The 25,828-nt window shown below is 50.0% G+C and overlaps 1 protein-coding gene across 5 annotated transcripts in view; it reads right to left on the reverse strand.

Annotated features, from left to right (window-relative positions):
* The window catches only part of SNX31 (sorting nexin 31), a 254,818-nt gene that overhangs the window by 135,182 nt on the left and 93,808 nt on the right, over positions 1-25,828 (reverse strand). The gene's annotated exons all lie outside the window — the stretch shown is intronic.

The raw sequence follows: 25,828 nt of genomic DNA on the forward strand, positions 1-25,828 counted from the left end.
TTAAAAAAAACAGACAGACTGTCAAACATTTAACAGGAACACAGTACCCTCTAGGATGGTTTCTCAAAGTATGTAGTCTTTGGCCCTATTGAGGATGTTTCAGAGCAGTATATATATCGGATCTCCAAGAGAGCCATATGAGTGAGCTGTTAAGTACAGTACAGAAACGTGACCAAGGTATTGGGTTAGGACAATGACCTGTAATCTTTAAGAGCTGGCTGTGACACAGGTCCACCCGTTGGATGTACTACTTTAAAGGATGCCTTTTGACCAGGAAACAGCCTTGAACGGAATACTGAGCTTACCACCAGTACGTTATGTCCATCACCCAACTTGGGTCACTGCTGAACTTCTCTAGGTGCTCACATATTAATTTATTTTCTGGCACTTGCTCTGCACCTACTATGAGTAGCATATTATGTGAGCAGGTAGCAGAAATTATTAATTACACCTTTCATACAAAAAACACTGAGGAGTAAAAATTAAAGAGCATGGGGTGGTTTGGCAACTCCCTGGAACTTATTATCCACCCATTTCACTGTTTGACCTAGTGTATAGTTCAGTGCTCTCTGCCTTATTCGGGGTCCACAGGTATACTTCCACCTCACTGTTTCGTGGGCTCTATATGATGTGGAATTGTTGCAATTTTCAAATTACACCAACTTTCTGCTTTGAAATAGCGGGCCACTGTTAATCTGAAACTCATCTGGGAGTCCATGAGCACCCATCTGTTTTACCAGCTCTGTGATAACCATTTTACCAGGAGTAGTTGGACAAAAATACCCATCCACCCTCTGGGAATCTTAAGAAGACATCTACTCACAACCACTCACTACTGGCTACCGAAAGAGAAAGTTATGCCGGTTGACCCTTTGGTAGAACTTCGACCCTCATGATCTGGGCTTGAGACAGGATTTCGATTTTCAGGCAAGCTGGCAGTTTGGCATGCAATGCAAGCCAATCATTTATCAGGGTATCTATGTCAATACCAGGGAACCCAAACACTCACGCTCAGACGTATGTAGGAGTAGTGGCCAATAGCTAGTTGTACCTCATGAATCATACTCCTTATGATTGCAATAGTGCCGACTCTTAGCATAAATAAAATGGCTTTTGCCTGTCTAGTTTGGAATACATGTCCTCAAAACTACTTCATAGTATCGAGGTGTGCAAGTTCTATTCTGGCACAGGGTGCATGAAAAGCACATGTGCCCACACAGTACACATATAACAAAGAATACCTGTTATGCGATTGCATCAAAAGCCCATTCCTGGAGCAGACATCCTTTTGGGAGGCTATTGGTGTCCCTTTTGAAAACATACATGCTTTTGAATCACAGTCTTCTAGCAAGAAATATTCTCAGAGGAGTACAGTGTCTCCCCTTTCCACTGCTTCTATACTTGATTTTGCTGGGCCGTAATCTTTGCCTCTTTTGTAGAAGCTGAATAGTTTTATTTGTTCCCTAGTGATCACTTACACGTGGATAACAGAAGAAGCAGGACTTACAGGTTACAATAGAAAGAAGAGTTGCTTCTCTTTTTAAAGTATGCCTCCCAAAACGCTCTCCAGCTCGGCATGACGGCAAGACCCTTTAATTGCCATTGAACATTCTTCTCCACATCTGTGCAAACTTTAGTTTCAAAATAGTCAGTTTTCTGTCATTGAAGTAGTTTGCAGCAGGATGCAATTGTCTGACTTGCCAGAACATTTGACCTACTATGTCTCATTTGCTAAATATCACACTTACGGGGGCGTGGTCAAGATGGCGGAGCGCTAGGACGTTCCTTTTTGCACTCCGCCGCCTCGGCCCAAAAATCGACTTGTGGCCAGTCTGGGGGAGGCCTGGAGGCTTTCCCCGTATCGTGCTGCTCCCTCCTGGTGTCCCTGGCGCGGCGACACCAGTCGGAGCCGGGTTGTGCAGCTCCAGCGGGAGGAGCGGGGCGCGGCCCGGCAGTTGGAGTGCGGCCGCTGTGCGGCACGGGCCGCGGGATGGGCCTTCCCTTGTGGCCGGGGCACCGGGGATTGAGGGCTGAGGGGCCTTCCTGGGGCCCCCTGACAACTGGAGAGAGCTGCGGGGCCCAGCACCTGGTGGAGGAGGTGCCTGAAGAGTAAGAGGTGCTTCTGGGTGCCATCTTGAAGCGGTGGCGACTGGCGGAGCTTCCTTGCCCTGGTGATTTGGAGCGAGGTCGGTGGGGCGCAGGGCCCTGGTGGACAGAGGGGATCCGGTTACCTGGCTTCCGGGGGGCACACCTCGGTGCTTGGATCTTGGACTGGCCTCGCCTGAAGCTCTGCGAGTGGAGCGGATCACTGTTCGTGGTGGCGGCTGGGAGCTGGGCCTTGGCGCGGTTCCGGAAAGAGCGGTGCACGCTGACCGGCCTGGAAAAAGCGATTCTGGAGGACTCACGGTGCTGAGCTGGTGAGGTCAGGCCGGCACGCCATGGCGACATTGAAGGCCAAACGTGAGCGCTCAGTGAGGGATTTGTTGGTAGGGGCGCGCTCTGCACCTGGGTCTATGATGGAGGACTTTCCCGAGACGAGGGCCTTAGAAAGTCGAGTTGAGACAGAGCCAGATGAGAGCTCTTCCGTGACGAAGGGCTTTTTGACCTGAGTCGCTCCGAGGCGATAGCCAAGAGCTGCGTAGGGACATCTCACGGGAGGTGAAGGAAATACGAGGAGAGGTTACTTCCTTGGGTGAATATGTATCGCAGCTAGAGGACAGTGAGATCCTTCGCGGCGAAGAGGTCGCGGGCCTGCAACAGGAGGTAGTTCGCCTCAGAGAGCAACAGGAGCTTTTTCATATGGCGGCTGAGGACTTGGAAAAGCGCTCGAGGAGACAAAATATTCGTATACGAGGGGCCCTGGTGGGTGCGGAGAAAGGAGACATCCAGGGCTACGTGGTGGATTTGTTTGGTGGATTTGTTTCGCACCCTGCTTGGCACAGAACAGACACAGGAGGTGGTCTTGGACCGTGTGGATCGAGCTGGGCGTGCTGGGGGTCCTGGAGCCCGCCCCCCTGACATTTTAGCCTGTCTCCATAATTTTGTCCTCAAAGAAAAGATTCTACAGCAGGCCCGCAATCTCCAGTCTGTCCTCTTTCGTGGGCATGAACTTCAGCTCTTTCAGGATTTATCTGTGCGGACTTTGCAGAGGCGGAGAGAGTTTAGGCCGATCACAGATCACCTTAGGGCACACAATGCGTCCTACTATTGGGGCCATCCGTTTCACCTGGTTTTCCGTTGGGAGGATCAGCTTCGGTAGGTGAAATCTGTTACGGAGGCTGGCCGCGTCCTGGGCCTTGAGGACACAGGCCGGGAGGCGAGTGAGGGGGCGGCTCATCGGTGGCAGAGAAAAGAGAAGAAAAGGAAGTTGCAACGCCCGACGGCCTTGGAGCGGAGATCAGAGAGAGGAGCCGCTTTGAACAGCGTGGCGGCTGGCACGTCGGCCTAGTTTGGGCAGCCGGGGGCGCCCGGTATCACTGCAGGCCACAGTCGTAATAATATGTTGATTGTTGCAGAGGGTCAGGGTGGCGGGGGCAATGGATCAGGTTACGGATATGGCGGAGTATACTGCCCCGTGGAGATTTTACCTCGCGAGGATGGACGATCAAGGGCTTTTGTGTCATATGCACCTGTTGTGCTTTTGGTTTTCTTGTTATTGGTTTCCCTGCGATGTTGGTCTTCTGAGAAGACATCCTCAGGCCTGTTTGCACTAGGTGTGCTAGATAATACTGTGGGTGGTAGTCCTAACCTGTGCTTTTGTCTCCCCTGCTTGCTCTCTTCAGTATAAGCTATGACCATCAAATGTATAAGTTTAAATGTTAGGGGGCTAAACAACCCTACTAAAAGGCTAGCCATCCTCTCAGCTTTAGAGGGATCCGGGAGTCATGTATGTCTTCTGCAAGAGAGGCACCTTGTCCTTAAAGATACCTCCCGTATGCGAACCAAGTGGTTTCCCAGACAGTTTTGGTCATCCCTGGCATCAAAGCATGCAGGGGTGGCGATACTCTTATCATGCACTTTCCCGGGGGAATTCATATCCAAATTCCGTGAGGTCCCGGAGAGGCTCTTGGCCTTGCGAATCCGATTGGGGGGTTTTACTCTCACAATCGCTTCCCTTTATGCACCCAACTCCCAACAGGAAGCCTTCTTGAGACAGTCTCTGACTCCGATCCTACAGTCACCTGATGGTGCTGTATTGCTGGGGGGTGATTTTAATTTGGTGATGGATAGGGACCTGGATCATTCAGGTCAACGGTATGGTCAGACTGGATCCTTGTCGGATTCTGGGAGGCAGTGGCTTCATGAGTGTGGTCTGGTGGATGTGTGGAGGAGCGCGCACCCTACATTGAGGGACTATTCCTTCTACTCGCCGGCAACCAAAACATACACTAGATTAGACCTGTTTCTGGCATCTCAGGAGCGTCTCCCCAGGGTTAGAGACCCAGCGATCGGGCCACAGGCGTTGTCAGACCATGCTCCGGTAACAGTTGAGATTCATACGGACATTGAGAGGGTTAGTCCATCGGGATGGCGATTGAGAGATTTGATGCTTCAGAACGACGCAACGGTAGACACGATTCGAAGGGCAATAAGAGACTACCTTAGAGAGCACAGTGCGCAGCGTCACTGATAAAAATGGTAAGATTTCCGTCTGGGGCGGAGGCACATACGAGCGACCAAATAGCTCGGGCTTTTGCGGAATTGTATCGAAGTCTATATATGGCTGAGAAGCCTGGTGACTTAGCCCCAGAATCCTTCTTAGAGGACATAGCAGAGGCTCCGGGACAACCCACAGATCACGGGCATCAGGTTCGGGGGGATGAGCATCTCATTTCGCTATATGCGGATGACGTTATTTTTACTTTGGCGGAGCCCATGAATTCACTGCCGGCACTATTGGGTGTTATTGAGGAATTTGGGCGGGTTTCGGGGTTCCGAATAAATATGCTTAAATCGCAGGCTCTGGCAAGTTTATCACAGCGGAGCATGAAAGGGACTTGAAGGCCCGTTTTCATTTTACATGGACCTCTTCGAGCCTCCCATATTTGGGGATTGAGTTGGGCACTACGGTCGCCAGTACATTGAAGTTGAATTATTTGAAACTAATGCGAGAGGAGCAGAGCGACTTGGAGTCCTGGGGGATGGGGAGGCTTAAACTCTCCTGGCTCGGCAGAGTTGCGGCGGTGAAGATGACCATCCTACCACGTATACTTTATCTGTTCCAGGTGCTCCCGCTGGAACCCCCGCGAACGATAGCGTCCCTCCAAGCGGCAGTCCTTAGATTTATTTGGGAAGGGAAGGCGGCGCGGATATCACAGCAGGTTCTGTACCGTCCTAAGAGGGAGGCGGGGCTGGCGGTTCCCTGCCTTCTGCGATATTTTCAGGCAGCGCAGTTGCGCTTCCTTTTGGAATGGAGCCGGCCAATAACTGAGGTTACTATGAGAGTGTGGGATCGGGTGGCTGGCAGGGCGGGTTGGACGACCTTCCCGTCCCCAATGACTCCACTGGGCGCGAATCCTGATCTTGGCCCTGGCTTACAGCCAGAGGCATTACGTAGGTGGTATGAGAGGGGATGTAAAAGGGTAGGATACCTATTTGATGGGCAGGGGGTAATCCCCTTTGACCAATTGCGGGAGCAATATGACCTGACTGAGGCCGATAGGATGATGTACTACCAAATAAGACATTGGGCATTGCTCCCGGCCAATAGGATATTAGTCGATAGGCTGTTAATAAAAAATGGATTCTAATGAAAAAGGACGATAAGCGTGTGGTTTCAGAACTCTATGCCCTCCTGCGGGGAGAGATCTGTTCAATCAAGACTAAGGGTCAATTGAGATGGGAGAAGGAGCTTGAGAGGGAGCTATCGGAGGATGAGTGGGAGAGTGTTTTTTTATAGGGTGCACCACACAGCTTATAACACAGCAGGTACAGAGACAGCCTATAAAGTGGCCTCCTCCTGGTATTACACCCCTAACAGGATACATGCTTGGAATCATGATAAATCTAGTCGCTGCTGGAGGGCGGTGCGGGGGGGCACACTTTTGCATCTATTATGGCATTGCCCCAAGCTACACCGGTATTGGAAGGATGTAATGGACACTGTGGACAGGGCCTTTGACACTCAGATCCCTAGATTTCCTGCGTACATTTTGCTTGGTCTACCCAACCTGCTCACATTTCCCCTACGATCTTTGAAGGGTCGGCAGATGGCCTTGGCCTTGAATGCTGCCGTGCAGCTTTTGCTATCTGTGTGGGGGACAGAGCAGATCCTGTCAACAGTCTCTTGGCTGCATAAGCTATGGTTTATCCTCGCCATGGAGAAGCTCTCCCTGGCCTCACAGCTGCGGGGTGGAGACTTTAGGGAACTCTGGCAACCATTTTTACGTATCCTATCTGGGGAGTTTTCAGAGCTGACATGCCCAACTTACCTGAGGGTCCTGAATTTGAATTGATTGCCTGGGAGGTCCTCTACGATGTGATTTAATTCTGTACTAGAACTACATGGTAATAGAGCAGGAGATCATTTGATTAATGTATTTCCAACTAGCTGTGGGGAAACATAGTTGTGTGAACTGTATAATTATTTTTCTTTCATTGTGTCGCATTGAATAAGCTAACTATGCGCCTGTTCGCAATATTGTGATGTAGTACATATGCATGTGCGTTGTTCTAAAATTTAAAACTTAATAAACAGATTTGATCTATAAATATCACACTTACAACAACCTCCAAAAATGACAAATTTAAATTAAAACCTGATATTTTTAATGTGCGTTTTGGTGCCTCTAACTGTGGTATTTTTTTTTTTTTCCAATTAGTAAATGTGTGAGAAAGATGGGTTTTTAGGACTTTTGCCGTTTTCCTCCCATTCTGGAATTTTACCCCACATATGAGAAATTTCTGCTTTTACCCAAAGCTTGAAAATGTTATTGCCTTTTTGCGTATGAATAATTAGTGGGATTCATGCAAGCCTTACCACCAGGAACTTTACAGATGTCTAGTTTTCAGAAACATGTAGATTTGGTAGGTCTCCCTCGGCCAAACACAAAAAGTGGTGGAGGAATGTTTGTAAAGAGTATAAAACATATTTTTATTAAACCATTGCTCACTACAGTAGATTGCCGATGAATGCAATCAACTAATATACCTTGGTCCGAAGTAGCAGTTTTCATTGGAAAGATCTTGTCTGAATAAGACATCAAATCGGTTTTCAAACCTTCTAATCACATCATGCCCCACAGCCTCCTACAGAACTAAAATCCTTAAGATAAGGCCTCCTCCTCCCCCCACCGACCCTCTTATTCTTCCCCAGACGCCCCCATCACAGTCCTCTATACCCACCCCATAGTGACCATATCTTGTCAAATTTCAGGGGGCAAGACCTGCATCGATAGATCACTCATTCTGCGTTGTGACACCAATCCATATGTTCCTCCCAGGTCCGGACGTCCAGGGGCCCAGACACCCCCACCCCCCACCCAGGCTCAGGCAATATTTTCTTTGGCTACCCCTGCCACTAGCCTCAGCCTAGTCTTCTGATGTCTCGGCCAAGTCCCCTCCCCCGAGATCTGTAATACCAACCACCGGGCCTCCCAAGGGATCGAGAGTCCCATGACTTCGGACATATTATGTACCACTTTTTCCCAAAACTGTTGTACTATCGGGCAGTCCCATAGAATGTGGAAGAATGTCCCCACCTCACCACACCCTCTTTTACATAGGTCTGAATCCCCATGGCCAATGCTGTGCAGGATGGGTCTAGAATCGTATGACCTGTGGAGGATTTGCAATTGAACGAGGTGGAACATCGCCCGGATTGCCACCTCTGTAGGGAATCCTGCCAGTCATCATCTTCAATTCGGCCTATAAATTGCTCCCAGGCCTCCTGAAGAGGTTGCCCAGGTTCAGGGGAGTTATTCATTAATTTGTATAGATTAGGGAAATCGCTTTCTCCAGCGTAGGGTCAATTAGTAATCGGTCCTCCAGCGGGGAGAAGTCAGGAATCTCTTCCCCTACACGTAGATGCCCCCGAGTGCATGGCCCAGCTGGATGTATTTAACGCTCTCGGAGAGCCCCAATTCATATTCAGTCGGCAGATCCGCCAGAGAGATCAGAGAACCACCCCTCCAGATATCCCCAAGTTTATCAATGTCGAGCAGCCCCAAACTACAGAAGCCCTTTAGAGTGCAAAATTCATTTAGTTGGTCACACCAAAGTGGAGTCATGACCGTCAATTTACCATCCCAGCTCAGGTATTTGATGGCCTCCCTCCACGCCCTCACCACAGCCTGCGTGTGGGGCGGGAGTAAGCCCTCCCTTTTCCGGGAGTACAGCACCTAGGGGTATTCTTCCTCTCCCATTGCCTCCCTGTCTATTCTGTAAGCGGGCTCACCCACCTCCACATACACCCAGTCACCCACCAAAAGTAGTTGGGCCACCCAGTAGTACCTTTGTATGTCAGGGACCGCTATACCCCTATCATATACTCCTCTCTGTAGTTTAACCAGGGTTATCCGTAGGCATCCTCCCTGCCACAGGAGCTTGCGTATCTTGCTATTTATCTTTGAGAAGAAGTCAGGAGGCACCTTAAATGGGGTATTCTGAAAACACAGAGCAGGTGAGGCAGGGACATCATTTTAAATAGGGCGGCACGGCCCATCAGCGACAGAGGGAGCTTCTGCCAATGTGAGACATCAGCTCCAAGCCGGTCCAGTTGTGGATAAAGGTTCTTCCTAAGGAACTCTGTCGAGTTCCTTGACACATAAATTCCCAAATAGGGAAAACCCACGGTAGTCACTGGGGCCCAGCACCGTTCCAGTAGGGAGATGTCCCTGCCTGTTAGAGGGAAGACTAGGGATTTCTCCAAATTTAGCTGGTACCCAGTTTAAGTTCCAAAACGATGGAAAATATGTAAGTCTATCTATGGACCGGTGGGGTCTTGTGACGTATAGGAGAATATCATTGGCATACAGAGATATCCGGGCCTCCCACCAGCGTTCTTCGGGTATGCCCCATACCAGGGGGTCTGGCATAACCATGTGGCAAGCAACTCTAGTGCAAGGACAAATAGCCATGGCGATAAAGGGTAGCCCTGCCTAGTTCCTCTATGGAGCGTAAAAGGCTTGGGAAAACACCCCATTTACTCTGACCCTTGCTTGCGGGCCAGTATATAGTAGATGAACCCAAGCACAAAATCCGGGACCAACCCCCAGCCTGGTTAGGACAACGTAGACATTCAATACTGTCAAAGGCCATCCTGGGGTCCAGTTAGAGTACTGCAGCCTCCTCTGCACCCGGGACTCCAGTAGTACGCAAGGTACCATACAGGGGTCTTAGATTTAATCCAGTGCTTTTGTGTGGCATAAAGCTTGTTTGATCCCTATGTATTAGCTTGGCCGTATGTGGACGTAGTCTATCTACCAGAATCTTTGCTAATACCTTGACCTCCAGGTTCAGTAGGGAGACGGGACAATATGAGCTGCAGGACTTTGGGGTCTTGCCTTCCTTATGCAGGACCACTATGGTGGTGAGTTCTGATCCCCTGGAAGAATCCCCTTTACCCTAGCTGCCTGGAACATTTCCAACATATGGGGAGCCACTATATCCCTCATGCCTTTAAAGAGTTCCACTGGGAGCCCGTTAGGGCCCCTGCCTTCCCTGATGCAATCTCTCCCAAGGCCTATTGTACTTCTTCCACTGCCCGCTCCTGATCTAGAAGCTCCCAATCGGCCCCTGACAATTCCTCCAACAGGAGGTCCTCCCATGTACTGGTCATCTGGGAAGAGTATATCCATTCATAATAGGCCCATGCTATAGCCTCACTCGTTGAGTGTCATGTTCCCCCTGTCACAGATCTCCACCACCCAGTTCCTACTTCTATCCCTTTTTTCCCAGCCATGCAAGCAATTTATTTGCCTTGTCCCCAACCTTGTAAAGACGCGTTGGCGTGGCTAGCTCATGCCTCATTGGTCCCTAGGTCCTGCATTTCTTGTTGTTTAAGTCGGAGTCTGTGGCATCAGTGCGGGTGAAACTACCCCCCCTAAAGAGCCTCCGCTTCCAAGTCAGAGACTTCCTTCTCCAGCATCGAATATTTACTATTTTGCTCCTTTTTGTGGCCCCCAATAAATGCCAGAGTCTGCCCCAGAGTACAGTCTTCAATGCCTCCCAGAGTGTACTTGCTGAGTCAACTGTCCCACTATTTTCAGAAAAGTATCACTCTGAGCCCTCCTGTACCTTTTCAGAGAAGCCTTCCTCTCTCAACCACCAGGGATCTAGTCTGGGCATTAGGGTTGTGTCCCTAATGGCTCCCCTCAGTGTAACTTCAACTGGAGAATGATCAGAAATACCTCATGCTAAGTGGGTCATCCCCTGGAAGTTGCCTACATCCGAGTGGTGGGTGAAGTAGTCTAGACGTGAGAAGCTTTTGTGAGATGCGGACAGAAAGGTATACTGCCTCACGCCTGGGTTATGGGCTCTCCACAAGTCAGTTAGCCCCATCGAATCTGTGAAGGATTTCAATAAGCTAACTCCCTTGACCCATCCTGCTGGAGTCGACCTATCCTACTTCGGGTCTACAGTATTGTTCTAGTCCCACCCCCACCCCAAAGATCAGAATCCCTGGGGGCAACTGCAACAGCAAAGTCCCAAGGGCTGGAAGGGTGTCCGAGTTTAGTCTAAGGGGAATGTACACGGAGCATAGATTGAGGGTCCCCCGTGCAAGGTTCCGGATTGGGCCACAGCCTGCCTAGGGGATCAGTCCAGATGGGACCAGGAATCAATGGTGCTTCCTTTCTTAGTAAGATTCCCACCCCTCTTGAGATGGCAGTGAAGCTGGCATGTGCCAACATAAAATACCCTATGCTGTCCAGGGCTTTATGGTGATAGGTTTCATACAGGAAACTCATCTGAAGGACAGTCTGGTGTATGTCTCTTGAGATACTGCAGGACCAAAGTGTGTTTCATTTTGTTGCCTAGGCGATTTATGTTCCACGTCATGATCTTTAATGGCAAAGATTTAGTGGGTGTCATGTTGAGTTCGATACTTTCGTAATCTGAGGCTACTGGCCTCCATAGACTGCCCTCCCCTCCTTAAGCCTCCCTCCCAAGGTTTCTCATCCTTCCCTGAGTACCAAATTCCTGAGCCCTCATTAGGCAAACATCAACTGCTGCGAAATGACTAAACATCCCATCCTCCCAACTAAATACCCCTCTCCCTGCTAAGTAGGCTTAAAACTGCCGCCCCACCTGCAGAGTGCCTGTCGCACCAATTGTAACAATGAATGTGTTAAGGGTTGACTTGCTCCGCCCAGACGTGCCGAATGTTGTCCACATAAGTCACTCGTGTTCGTATTGATCAGTCAGTGTAAGAAGCTGCCTCAGTATATACTATATCAAAATGAGATATAGGGGGTCATTCTGACCCTGGCGGTCACCGACCGCCAGGGCCAACGACCGCGGAAGCACCGCCAACAGGCTGGCGGTGCTTCCTGGGCCATTCTGACCGCGGGAGTAAAGCCGCGGTCAGAAAAGGGGAACCAGCGGTTTCCCGCCGGTTTTCCCCTGGCCTAGGGAATCCTCCATGGCGGCGCTGCTTGCAGCGCCGCCATGGGGATTCCGACCCCCTTCCCGCCAGCCTGTTCCTGGCGGTTTTTACCGCCAGGAACAGGATGGCGGGAACGGGTGTCGTGGGGCCCCCTAACAGGGCCCCATAATGATTTTCAGTGTCTGCTTTGCAGACACTGAAAATCGCGACGGGTGCCACTGCACCCGTCGCACCCCAGCAACTCCGCCAGCTCCATTCGGAGCCGGCTTCATCGTTGCTGGGTCTTTCCCGCTGGGCCGGCGGGCGGCATTTTGGCGGTCGCCCGCCGGCCCAGCGGGAAAGCCAGAATGGCAGCCGTGGTCTTTTGACCACGGTGCGGTCATTCGGCAGTTCCCGCTAGGCGGGCGGCTACCGCCACCCGCCGCGGTTGGAATGACCGCCATAGTGTGCACAGAGTCCAGGGGTTCCCCAGGAGGCTTGACAAAGGCAATAACAGATACTACTAATGCTCTATTTGTGGTAGTGTGGTTGAGAAGTTAGGCTTATCAGAGGGTACTGTTAAGCATTTGTTGTACACACAAGCAATAGAAGAAACACACAATGACTTAACTCCAGACCAAAAGGATTTTATATAGAAAAATATATTTTGTTACTTTATACCAAAAGCACAAGCCTCAGTTCATAAGGAAATACTGTTGCAGGTAAGTACTTAGCATAGACATCAATGTAACTTTGTTTCACTTTAGTCAAGTAAACAGTTTTAAAGAAAACAGAGAATATTTATTTTAAAAGTTAACACTGCATTTTCAGAACAGTTCCAGGGGGAAGAAAATAAAAGTACAGTTTTAGAGGCAAGAACATGACTTACAGTTCCAGTCTCCAGGTTAAAGGTTGTCCACCGTTGGGGGTTCAAGTCAACTCCAAACACCCACCACCAGCAACACGGGCTCGGCCAGGTGCAGAGGTCAAAATTGAGCAATTTTAACGTGGGCTCCAATGGAAACAGGGGGTACTCTGAATTCGGTCTGCCAGCAGATAGGTACCTGCGGGTCGGAGGGCAGACCAGGGGGGATTAGAGAAGCACTAGAGGAGCCCCAAGTAGGCACCAATCCCACACCCTCAGAGGGTCTGGGGCGGCCAGGTGCAGGGTACAAACAGGGCGTCGGGTTTCCAATGAAACTCTACAAGGGGACCCCGGGGGTCCCTCAGGCGAGGTCTGGGGAGTGTCTCGGGCACACCATTGGTCCGTCAGGGAAGAGGGCCGCCTGTTGATCATCACTGCACCGGGTGTCGATTTCTCCAAGGCCTGAGGGCTGCGGGTGCAGTGGGTCCTTTGGCGTCAGTTATCTTCATCCAGGGTAGTCGCAGTCATGGGGGTCCTCGGGATTCCCTCTGCAGGTGTCGTCTTGGAGGGGTGGAGAGGTCAACTGAGGGTGGGCACTTGGTCGCCATCACCTGGGGGTCCTCTCTGGTCTGTTGGGCCACCTGGACTTGGGCCGTAGGCGTCAAATGCAGAGTGGTTAGGACTCACACTTCTGGAGTGAGGTGGGAGTCCTTTAGAAGAGGTTTCTTCTTTGGACAGGGCCGCTGTCCACAGAAGTTCTTGATCCTCTGTGATGCAGGCAGTCCTTTTTCAGAGGTCGCTGGACCTGCAGGATGCGTCTTCTTTCTTCTGTTAGTTCTTTGAAGCAGGAGACAGACCGGTAAGGATGGGGCCAAGTCAGTCGTTGTCTCCTTTCCTTCTTTGCGGGGGTTTCAGTTAAGCAATTCTTCTTAAGTCATCAGGAATCTGACTAGCTTGGTTCAGGGAGCCCTTAAGTACAAGATTTAAGGGTGTTTTTAGGGGTCAGAGGGCAGTAGCCAACGGCTACTCTCGCTGATGATGGCTACACCCTCCTTGTGTTCACTCTTTGGGGAGGGGCACTCATTCCTATCTCTATTGGCCCTGATCCTCCAAACCAAGATGGAGGGTTCCGCAAGGAGGGGGTCATTTCAGCTCTGGACACATTAGGGGTGGTCCTGGCTGAGGTGGCCGTGACTCCTTGTTTTTTCTAATTGTCCCTCTGGACTTGCTGCCAAAAGTGTGGCTTTGTCCGGGGGGCTGGGCATCTCCACTAGCTAGAGTGCCCTGAGGCACTGTAACACAAAGCTTTTAAGGCTCACTGCTAGGTGTTACAGTTCCTGCAGAGGGGAGGAGAGAAGCACCTCCACCCAGTGCAGGCTTTGTTTCTGGCCCCAGAGAGCACAAAGGCTCTCACCCGAGGGGGTCAGAAACTCTTCTCTCAGTGGCAGGCTGCCACAGACCAGTCAGTCCTGCACTGAAGGATTGAGTGAAATACAGACGGCATCTCTAAGATGCCCTCTGTGTGCATTTTTTAATAAATCCAACACTGGCATCAGTGTGAGTTTATTATTCTGAGAAGTTTGATACTAAACTTCCCAGTATTTAGTGTAGCCATTATGGAACTGTGGAGTTCGCTTTGACAAACTCCCAGACCATATACTTAATATGGCCACACTGTACTTACAATGTCTAAGAATGGACAGACGCTGTAGGGGCAAATTGCTCATGCAGCTATGCCCTCACCTGTGGTATAGTGCACCCTGCCTTAGGGCTTTAAGGCCTACTAGAGGGGTGACTTACCTATGCCACAGGCAGTGTTTTGTGTGCATGGCACCCTGAGGGGGATGCCATGCTGACTTTACCTTTTTCTCCCCACCAACACACACAATCTGCAATTACAGTGTGCATGTGTTAGGTGAGGGGTCCCTTAGGGTGGCACAGCCCTTAGGAACCTTACCTGGTCACAGGGTCCTTGGTACCATTGGTACCTTTTACAAGGGACTTCTGTGTGCCAGGGGTGTGCCAATTGTGGAAACAATGGTACATTTTTTAGGGAAAGAACACAGGTGTTGGGGCCTGATTAGCAGGATCCTAGCATACTCTCAAGTTACGTCAGCATCAATATCAGGCAAGAAGTGTGTGTGTGTGTGTGTGTGTGGGGGGGGTAACTACAATGGCCATTTTCCTACAGTTTATCGTGAAACATCCTGCCAGCTACCATCCACTTTCTTAGCCCCTCTGTCGGACCTGTTGGGGCTGCGCAGTCTTTCTGGACTTATATGCCCTCCCTGTCTAGGAAGAGCCTCGCCTTGGTCTTACTCTAGGCTCCTCCCCCTCGGGGGGCTCTTTTCGATTCTGGTCCCATGGCACCCCTGGAGGACTCCACTCACACAATCTTGAAACTGTTTAGTTCTAGGGCTTGCCCCTTCCCATTTCTCCTGGGGCGTCATGGTCTTGGGGTGGTCCGGAAGAGCCAGCCTGCCGCTGGGTTCTCATGTGTGCATCTTTCCCTCTCTCATGGGCTCGCCGACCTCCCTGCCACCAGCCTACAATCCAGTCCTACACATCCACTGGCGAGGTAAAGTACCAGGATTTGCCCTCCGCTATTACACGGAGCTTTGCTGAGAAGAGCATCATATATTTAAGCTCCTTAGCTCACAGTGATTTTTTAACTTTAAGCTACGACGCAGCTTCTGGGCTTGAAATGTATAGTCCGGAAAAAACCTAATGACAGCATTTTCATAGTGCAAGTCCCGTGGGTGCAAGCCGCCTGTAGAATGGCATCTCAATATCGGTGATTAAAGATTATGGCAATGATTGTTCTTGGGGGAGCCCCCGGCCTCTGAATCGCCGCCTGGTGCGTCCTTTCCATCAAGAATAAGTTTGACAACCGCTTTGGGCAGAGGATTTTCAGTATAAGGTTTTTGAGAAAGAGGTCCACACTATCCCTCTCCGCCCCCTCTGGGACACCAACCACCCTGATATTGTTCTGCCTTGCATGGCCTTCCTGGTCCTCCAGCTTTTCTGCCAGTTTTGTTTGCTTCGTGGTGAGAATTTGCACTTGCAGCTCTTGGAGGTCGACCTGAGTGCCTGTATGTTGATTCCACCGTGGACACCTTATCTGCCATCTCCTGTAGATCAGCACGCAGGAGGGAGATGTCCACTGTTGCTGCGTCCAACTTGGGCTCTAAAGTGGACTTGAGATCTGAGATAGCTCCCAGAGAGGGTTCTGTTGCCTCCACTCTGCCTCAGTCCTGTCCTGATGAGGTTGGGGCCTGTTTAGCAATTGCATAATTGTCCATTTTGTTAGAGTGCAGGTGGCCTTGGTTTTTAGGTTTCACCATGGTATGTGGAATATCAGGCCTCTGCCTTGCCCCTTTGTGCCGTCAGTCCCTTTTACCTCCTGTGCCCCTTCGTCTCCACTACGAGCTCGGCCTGAGAAGCTCGAAAAGCCCTGAGGGCTTCAGCCACAGGAGGAGGAGAGCCATATCCGGGGAGTGGAGCAGAGTGAGCGGCTAGGCCCCAGTGTGTGTAGCGCAGGAGCTTGAAAGCGTCGCGAGGGGTCGCTGATCCCTGGACCCAGGACCCAAGCGAGACACCAAACAACAGAATTGGCGAAGACTCAACCCAGCCCCCTGGAGGGAGCGGTGAGAAGGGCTGGGTGCAACACTGTGACCGGCTGGAGCGGGCGAGGGCAGAGGGCTGCGTGGTGACGGGTGGTCCCCCGAGCGGGACTCCAGAGTGCCTAGGCCCCAGTGTGTGGTGCACAGGCGGAGGGGCATGTGAGCAGCGAGAGGGGTCCCAGACCCTCTGATCAGGACTCAAGGAGTGGTGGAGGATGGCCTGGGCGCCTGGAGTGAGCCGTAAGAGGGGGAAGGCACACAGCGGTGACAGGCCAGAGTGGGCTGGGGCAGGGAGCTGCGAGGCGGCGGACGGCCCCCGAGTGAGAATGCCGTGTGCCTGGGCCCAGTGTGTGCCAAGGGGGCGGAGGAGCCTGTGAGCGGCGAGTGAAATCCCCATCCCTCTGGCCCAGGGCCCAGATGGGAGAACCCTGTAGGGGACAGTAAGAAGGGGCCGGGCGAGCAACAGTGGCCGGCTGGAGCGGACCGGGACAGGGGGCTATGCACAGACGGGTGGCCCTTCGAGCAGGGCTGCCGAGGACAGGCAAAGCAGAGAACAGGCCAAGTGCGGAGACTGGGGGGGGCTGTGCTTGTGGGTCTTCGTCCTGGCCCCCAGTGACAGGCGCGGACTACAATGAATGGCCTGCAATAAGGGGGAACCCTGAAATCCTGCAACCATGCAGAGTGAGGAAGAATGGTGCGCCCTGGCCCATGGCAAGGAGGGGCCTGTAAGAGGGAGCACTGGCCCCATTAACAGGCACAATCGAGGGAAGGGGGTTGCGGTGAAGACGTTCCCGGACATGGGGACTCGTGAAGACCAATCCGTTCTGAAGCAAAGTAGCCTCAGGGAAGGAGTGCAGGTGGGGGACCTGAGTCTGACTACGCTCGGGGATTCAGAGTCAGACGAGCTGCGGACATTTGGGGTAAAGTGTCACCTCCTGAGCCCTAGCTTATATTCATCAAGATGGTGAAAGATAAACCGGCGAAGGTCTCCCAAACTAATAAAATCGTGCAATACACAATACCAGGGTAAAGCCAGCATAATGCCAGTCAAGACGTCCCTGCACCAACGGAGCGGGATGGGGTCAACGCGCAGGGCACTGCCGAAATTCTGCAGGCTATCAGGGTATCCCGACATTTAAGACCAAAATGGACACAACGGCAATGGACATTAATCACCTGAGATTGGATATTGAAAAGTGGTGGAAAGGGTCTCAACTACGGAAGAAAGCCTACCTGTGCACCACAGTGCGGGAACTACAGGCCAAGATGGCAACCCTAGAGGGCAGCAGCACCCAAAGAGACGACAGCCTGGAGGATGTGGAGGGCCACTCCAGGAGGAATAACCTCAGTTTCCTGGGATTTCCAGACCGTGCAGAAGGCCCCTTGGTCGAATTATTCCCAGAAGACTGAATCCAGACCGCAATACAACACATCCGCCTTTCAAAGTTTTCCACAATTGAACGAGCACACAGGACGTTGAGAGCTGAGCCAGTGCCAGGGGCCGAGCCAAGAACAATTATAGCGCAACTGTTTAACCATTGCGACTGGGACAGCATCCTGCAATATGCCCGACTGCACGGGCCCCCAAAATACAAAGGAGCCCCTTTACAAATATTCCCAGACTACACTAAATGAGTCCAGGATCCCCGCAAGGGGTTCCTGGCTTTCAAGTGGAGAATGCAGGCCCACCCAATTAAGTACAGGCTGATCTATCCTGCACGCCTACGGGTCCAGCATGATGAAAAAGTCCAGTTCTTCGACACTCCGTGAGAAGCAGCAGAATGGATGGGCATCTTGGGGATCCAAGGAGGAGAACAGTTTAGCCAATGGCAAGATCCAAGGCAAAGGAACACCCAGCGACGCAACCATCAACAAAAGACCACTTCAAAACGTCAAAATATATCGTAAAAACACTGTGTGGGCTGCATCCTGGTCTCAGAAGACAGGATACTACGTGCAGAAAGGGCTTCTACTGAGACACAAAACCCTTTCACCCCTCTAACCCAGTTGCATGAATCATCGGAACTACAATCCTCAGTAGGCTGCATTACACGGAAAGACAATGGCTGGTTAGAAGTGGACCTACAAACAGGTAACACTGCAGTGATTTTGCTCCCATAGTGTCTGCCCTCTGTACTCCCTCAAATATTGATACTGACTGCCATTCTAAAAGACTGCAGCATAATGAGAGACAACAACCAGTGACATGTTTAAAGTCCGCCTTGAGAGGGTCTGACCACCCCCGTCTCTGGGGATTGCTGAGCTGTAGCATCTGGCGGCTTGCAATGAACTGAAACCAAGGGCCCCTGACAGTGTTCACAAACTGAAACTAGAGAATGCTCCTATCGTAGGTTCATGGTTTTCCCTTTTTGTGTCAGGGTAGGGTAATGTGAGGTGGAGTATACGACACTCTGGATTAAGATGTTGCTTTGGGAGGTTTAGTGGCTACTGCCCAAAGGAGGGGGGAAGTTGGGTAGTTATACGGTTCTTTATGATTATCACTGAAGCAGTTGCTACAGGACGACATTTACTGTGTAATTTTATCTTTTGAGTAGAACAAGTTATAGTTACTCATACATCATTTGTGTAGGAAAAGAGCTTCCAGGATCATGGACTTAGTCACAGAAGACTCCTAACTGAATTGCAGGTCGAAAATTGGGGGTTATACTAATATAATACATCTACAACATCTATGAACCCATATTACAGGATCCTTACATGGAATGAAAGAGGGCTAAATAATCCACTGAAACGTAACAGGGTCATTGCATAACTTAAACGTTATGGAGTGGCGATAGTGATCCTGCAAGAAACCCACCTGTGGGGAGATTGTCTTAAATCATTGCAGAGGCAGTGGCGGGGTAGAACGTTTGCTACATAATAATATGGTTGAGCTAGAGAGATCCTAATCTGGGTGGCCCCGGGCATGCCCTTTCAGTCCACCAGGATGGTGACAGATGCACAGGGGTGATACATCATTTTGGAGGGCACACTGGATACCCACTGTAGGAAAGTGCCCTCTTTGTTGGCATGGTTACCCCCATTTTCTACCCATTGTCAGTGTGTTTGACTGTTTCCACTCGGATCCTGCTAACCAGGACGCCAGTGGTTATGCTCTCTCCTGCAAATTTTGGTAACTAACTTTTTCTTCCCACAATTGGCATACTGGTGCCCCCATGTAAGTCCTGGGATATGGTACCCAGGCCATTGGAGTACCAGGGGATCCCAGCTGCAGCAGTTATTCTGCTACCCTTTGGGAGAAAGAAGTAACACCCCTCACTTTGGAAATAGGTGTGACTGGCTTGGGAGGTGGCCTCCCCCAAGCCACTGGTATGTTTTGAAGGGCACATTTGGTGCCCTCCATGCATAAACCAGCCCACACTGGTATAGGGACCCCCAGTCCCTGCTCTGGTGCGAAACTGGATAATGTAAAGGGGAGTGACCACTCCCCTGTCCATCACCACCCCAGGGGTGGTGCTCAGAGGTCCTCCAGAGGGTTCCTGCGTTCGGTCATCTTGTTTCCAAGGTTGGCAGGGAAGTCTGTGTGCATCTGAATGGTCAGGCCAGGCAGGTGATGTCAGAGCCCACTCCTGATAGGTGCTTACCTTGCTAGGTGACCAATCCCCCTTTCAGGGCCATTTAGGGTCTCTCCTGGGTGGGTCCTTAGATTCAGCTTGCAAGATTCCTCTGCAACCTCAACTTCTGGCCACTTGAACTGCAACTGGACCCTCCAGGAATTGTCAACGCTGCAATCCACGAAGAAGACTCTTCTGCAACTTTGTCTCCACTGCTGCTGCCAGCTTTGCAACACTTCCCCAGCTGTGCATCCTCAGAATACAGCAACTCTTCAGACTGCACAAGAAGAAGAAGGAATCTCCCTTGGAGTGAAGGAATCACTCCCCTGCATCAGCAGGCACCAACCGCAACGATGACTGACTGCGTGGATTGCCTCTCCTCCCGAGTTGTGTGGATCCTGCATCAAGTGTGGTGGTCAGGAATAGTCCTCTTGGTCCTCCCTGCCAGCTAGCCAACTTTGGTGAAGGTAAGCCCTTGCCTTCTCACGCAGGTCAGCACCCCCCGGGCACCGCGTCTCTTGCAACTGCCAAGTCTTGTTGGCATCTCCAAGGGATCTTCTAGCTACGTGCAGATCCAGTCCCCAGCGCTCCTTCCTGTGACGCTCAGCCCTCTGCGTGGTTCTTCGGCAGCGTGGGACCCTTTTCTGTAGTGCTGCATGGGCTCCTTCTGTGACTTCTGTTTCCCCGTCCTGTGGGTGCTGCCTCTGCTCCTGTGGGCTCTGTGTTGCCAAGGGTCCCCTATGGCTCCCCCTCCTGGGTTGAGTCCTCCTGGGCATTGCTGGTCCCTGGCAGCAACGCTTTTCCACTAGCCACAAATTTGCCTTTGCCAAGGCATGTTGGTGGAATTCCTGCACCTACACCGGTCTGCAATCTTCACTCCATCGTGGGACATCTTATGCATCTTTCAGGAACTCTTCTTCGGCTCCAGGTCTGCAGTGCTGACCTGGTCATCATCGTCTACCAACTCCTGCAAGCATAGCTGGGTGGTTGGTAGCTTCTACTCCTCCTGGACTCCACTGTGACTTTTGGACTTGGTCCCCTCTCTCCACAGGTCTTCTCCAGGAATTCACCGCTGGTTTCTTGCAGTCTTGTCTGGGTGTCTTCTTTTCCTTCCTTTTGGGTGGGTTGGGGAAATTCCAGTGATTTACTCCTGCTTTCCTGGTCACTGTGGGGTCCTCTGTTACTTACCTCTGTGGTTTTCTAGTACTCCCACCTCCCCTCTACTCATTCCACTTACGTAAGTGGGGGTCCTGTGTTCACATTCCATTTTTTTAGTATATGGTATGGGCTTCCCCTATAGTCACTATTGCTTATTGGTATTTGAACTGTTTTCTAACCTTTTCTACGCTAATTTCTGATTGCTAGTGTACATATTTAATGTGTTTGCTTACCTCCTTAGGGCGTAATACCTTCTTAGTAATGTTGGTATTGTGTCACTAAAATAAAGTACCTTTATTTTTAGAACACTGTGTGGTTTCGCTCATGTGTGTAAGGGCTGTGTGACCTCAAGTGGTTTTGCTTGAGCTTTGCATGTCTCCAAGATAAACCTTGGCTGCTCATCCACAGCTACCTCTAGAGAGCCTGGCTAGATACTGATTACACTCTACTAATAGGGGAACCCTGGACCTGGTATAAGGTGTAAGTACCATAGGTACCCATCACACACCAGGCCAGGTTCCTACACCCACCTGCTCGGCATTATCAATATTTATGCGCACAATATCGATGACGGTGGCTTCCTGGGATCATTAGTTTGAAAAGCCCAGGTGTCGTCTGAAACCGAGATAATAATGGCAGGTGACTTTAACTGTGCCTTGGATGGGACATTAAATAGGCATCCTCCTCGAGCATTGGAAAGACCTCGCACCACGGCCAACCTACACCAAACCAAACCAAGTCTGGGGTTGATCGATATTTGGCATTACCATCAGCCGACTACATGTACATACTCATGCTATACGCCAGCCGTGGACACTTACAAGCTACTTCTTTCTCTTTACAAATAACAGAGGCAAACCGAGCCTATGACATTCAATACCTGACACGCTATATCTCTGACCACTCCCCACTTCTGTTAACATACTCCCTAATTCGGCAAAGACCCAAAGTCCCTATATGACGACCGAATGTAGATTACTTAACCAAACCTGTTTCCTGGGATACAGTAACTACATCCTTACACCAATATTTTAAGGAAAATTGGGAAACAGCTGGAAGCAGAGCCACAGAATGGGATGCCATGAAAGTAGTCCTCCAGGGAATATGTATGGCCACTCAGTTGCCGTGAGATGAACCCTAGAAAAAGATCTTTACACTCGGGAAGCAGAATTAGAAAAATTAGAATGGAACCTCACATCCGATCCCTTCCTGAAAGCAGCCTGGGACAGACAAAAACATAAATTATCCGATCTGTGGGACCAATTGGGAAAATATACTAGGCATAGGGATAGAAAATGCGGTTTCATTGAGGATGACACTTTCGAGGAATTTATGAGAGTCGTGTATGACCAGCCACCTTTGCCGGGAGGGAAGACTGGGAATCTCTGCCTATTTGCATCGGCTCCCATTACACTCATTGTCCTGGGATGACCAAAGGTCGTTGGGATAACAAATTAGTAAACCCAAACTAATGAACGTATTAAAATCCCTGAAAACGGCGAAGGCCCCAAGGGGCAGAGGGGACAGTCCCCCAACAGAATTTTACAAATCTTTCCCATCTATCTTGTTAAATTGGTGGCATAGCAGCAGGCCCTATGAGGAGTGGGGAATAACCGCAGGTGCCGCAGAGCAGTTTCTCTATACGTGGATGACGCCATGATATACTTGAGCCACCCTGATCAATCGGTCCCGATACTTTTAATTGCTATGCAAACGTTTTGGGAAGTTTCGGGGCTCAGGGTGAATGTGTCTAAATCAGGCCTTCTCCCATTAGGGAAGCTGTCAGATCACCCCTTGGAGACCTTGCCAACAGTTGGCCCGCCCTGGCAGCTAAATGAGGTCAGATATTTTGGCCTCTTTGTTGCCCATCAGGAAAAGTGTTTCTATGATTTCAATATGGGTCGAGGGCCCTCAGTACAATTCTGGAATACTCTGCACCGTTTTGTGATGGGAAAATGGCTTTATTGAAAATGGTGTTCCTACCTAGATGTTTATTTGTGATGCAGGGCTCTTTCCACAAAATACTCTTTAAATAGTTGGACAAGTTGATGGTAAATTTACTCTGGCAGGGTACACGTTGCAGAGGAAGTTTGTCCACACTCAGAGGAGAATGGAGGGATGGCGGTTTGGAGGTACCAGATTTTGAAATGTATTATGTGACTGCACAATTACAGCATGCAGTACATTGGCTGGATGGGGTGCCGAACTGGGAACGAACATTATTGGAGGGCACACACGAGAGAGTCAGTTGGGGGGGGGGAATTACTGATGCAAGGGAAAAACATACCACACACAATTTCCCATGTGAGCCACCTTATGGAAAGAATTTAGGAGTTAAGCAGATACTTAAGAGGGCGCCCTATGCCCCTGACATGGATATTTTGACTGTTCCCTTTTGCGCAAACAGCGCGCACTTGGACCAAGTGGCAAGACGGAGGCTGGATAATGCTCTCGGACCTTTATCCAGCAGGAACGTTTATAACGTTATAGGACGCGCATGGTGAATTCCATCTGGGTAGTGGCCACTTTCGCCAATATGCAAATGTGGCAGCCACAGCCAGACAACTCTGGCCTTCATTCCTGGATGCCCTGGAACCAACTCAAACATTAGTCAAACTTCTGGTAATAGCGGGGGGATGCAGGATAATAACACACCTATACCGTACACTACGGACAGATAAGAAAAAGCAACTATTGGCTATACACTGGTCACGTCCAAGGGACCCGACCTCGGAGGCATGGAAATCTGACATGAGTGAGTGGGCACGAGCAGAGGAAGCCCATATACGGCAAACGAGGAGAGACCCAAAAGCACAAGATGTGCTGCTCGCGTGGGCAGGGATGACAAAAGTCCCGATTGCTCCTGAAGCGTCACAATAGACTGAATCACTTAGGGCAGGAGTGAGAGCACAGGTTGGAAGCATGGTAGGGTAATCAGCCTAACCTTGTGTGACTGTATGGTTAAGTGTGACTCGGAAATGATGAAATATTACGTCAACCTTTCTTGGAAGCAAAAAAAAGGAGGGACGGTTCTGAAAGGGTCGAAGGGATAACTGGGTCAGAACTCAGAATGTTACAATATGCTGCCTGATGGAAGGTGCATACCAATTGTTATGTAGTCATTTTTGTCAGTCCATTGGAACAAGGATTTGTGAACACTTGTTGAAACTGTACGAATGCTACAGCCTTGTTACATTAAATAAAAAATAAACCTTAAAAACAAAAAAAAACAAAAAACCTTGTGCATGCATGGGGTCAGTGTGTGCGCAAGGGGAATCCATGGTGAGCCGCGTCAGCTCTGGTATTGTCTCATGCTGTTCAACACCAAAAGAAAGAAAATAATTGAAATAAACTCACACCCGTCCTCAGAGGTGTAATAGCCCAAGGTTTTAGAGGTAAATTGAACCCCAATTATGGCAGTCTTTAAAGCCAACTGGGGCTGGGTGGGAGGGGTCCATTTACTGTGCTTCAATTAGGGCCACTAGGACCCTTGCTTCACCACTGCCCATCCTCTAATTCTGACCTCTGTACATTCATTAGATGTCGTAAAGAAAGTCTGATAGCTAACAGGCCTTGCTGTTCAACCAATGAAAACTCTTACACGTCAGCTCGAGGCGAAATTTACTGTTTGTAACTGTATTACAGTAATAACACGCAACATGAATATTAGAGCTTACGTATGCACAGTTCACTCCTCTCGTCCATCTTTCACAAGGAAGCAGGCTTCTCAGTCTAGTCCACATGCACAGAATATAAGTTAATGGCACAAGCCCTCCCCTCCAAGTCCGTGATTAGTCCTACGGTTGCATTCGGACAAATGTCACATACAAAATAAAGCACACCAAAACAGAGAAAAAGGCAACTTTATCAGGACAGGTCTGAGGCTCTTTTTCTTGACCAAAAACATTGCAATAAATTTGTAATTCCCACCTCACTTGTACAATAAACTTCCTAACCCCCTACCTACCTCAAACTGTCCACCTCTTATCAACAAAATACTCTCACCACAAACAACGAACACTTCCCCAGTCACACATTCTGCACCACTGCCCAAGAACCCAGGCAGCAGGGCAACTGTGGTGTTCAACTTCTCCTTGTCGCATGTGCATCCCCGCATCTGAACTGAATGCAAGGCTGCAAGAGCACTAACAGTGAAGCTGGCCCCCACAGAGCTCTACATTCACTTCCTTCCTTCACAAGCAACATCGATCTCAGGGCTAAGACTCTTGAAGTGTCCCAACTACAGTTCTCATGTGTTATGTCATGTTGTATGCAATGTGTCGCGATTTTAGGGTGGCCAGACGTCCCAGATTATCCCGGACAGTCTGGATTTCAAAGGACTGTCCGAAAGCTTTTCTCAATTTTACACACATGTCCCCAGTGCTTAATTTGTAAATAATAATAATAATCACCAGGGCCCTTATCAGGAGTCCACTGCACCTTGCACCAGCACCATCACAACTAAACATCACATTTATACAAGTGTCACAATTCAGATTTTAAATATACATTAACAATGGTTATATGCCGCCCACACCATTCTTAACTTTGGGTGGCAGGCATTAGTGATTTTAATGTGTATTTAATTATTAAACATCTGTTGTTGGGATCATCACAAAAATATAGTGTCACCACGTAGAAAGATGTTATAAGAGTCGGTGTTCACAAAGAAACCACTGGCTCAAATTAAGCATTGGATGTCCTAGTTTTAACCACAAAGGTCAAGTCATCCAGCAAAGCAGAAACGACACGTTCATTTCTACAGGTGCCTGTCAAGTCCGAAACAATTTAAATAATGTATCTTTTAATCTCAGACAGTGCAGGAGGAGGTTAGCCCTGCATGCTCACAGCAAGGTGAAACAAAGTGGGGTGGCGGGGGAGGTGTCACAGGGTAAAGATTCTCCCATAGCTAATGTTATGTAAATCTAGCTCTGTTAATGGAGAGCTCAAAAGAAAAAGAACAGTGCTAGAAAGTGCTCGAAAGTCACTGACATACCAGATTTTGATAAACAAAAACTGGGATGTGTGTATGGGCTATGAGGGAGGGGTATGTGGGGGGGGGGGGGGGGGGGGGGGTTTAAAT

This window comes from Pleurodeles waltl, chromosome 2_2 (genome assembly GCF_031143425.1).
Source record: "Pleurodeles waltl isolate 20211129_DDA chromosome 2_2, aPleWal1.hap1.20221129, whole genome shotgun sequence".
NCBI lineage: Eukaryota > Metazoa > Chordata > Amphibia > Caudata > Salamandridae > Pleurodeles > Pleurodeles waltl.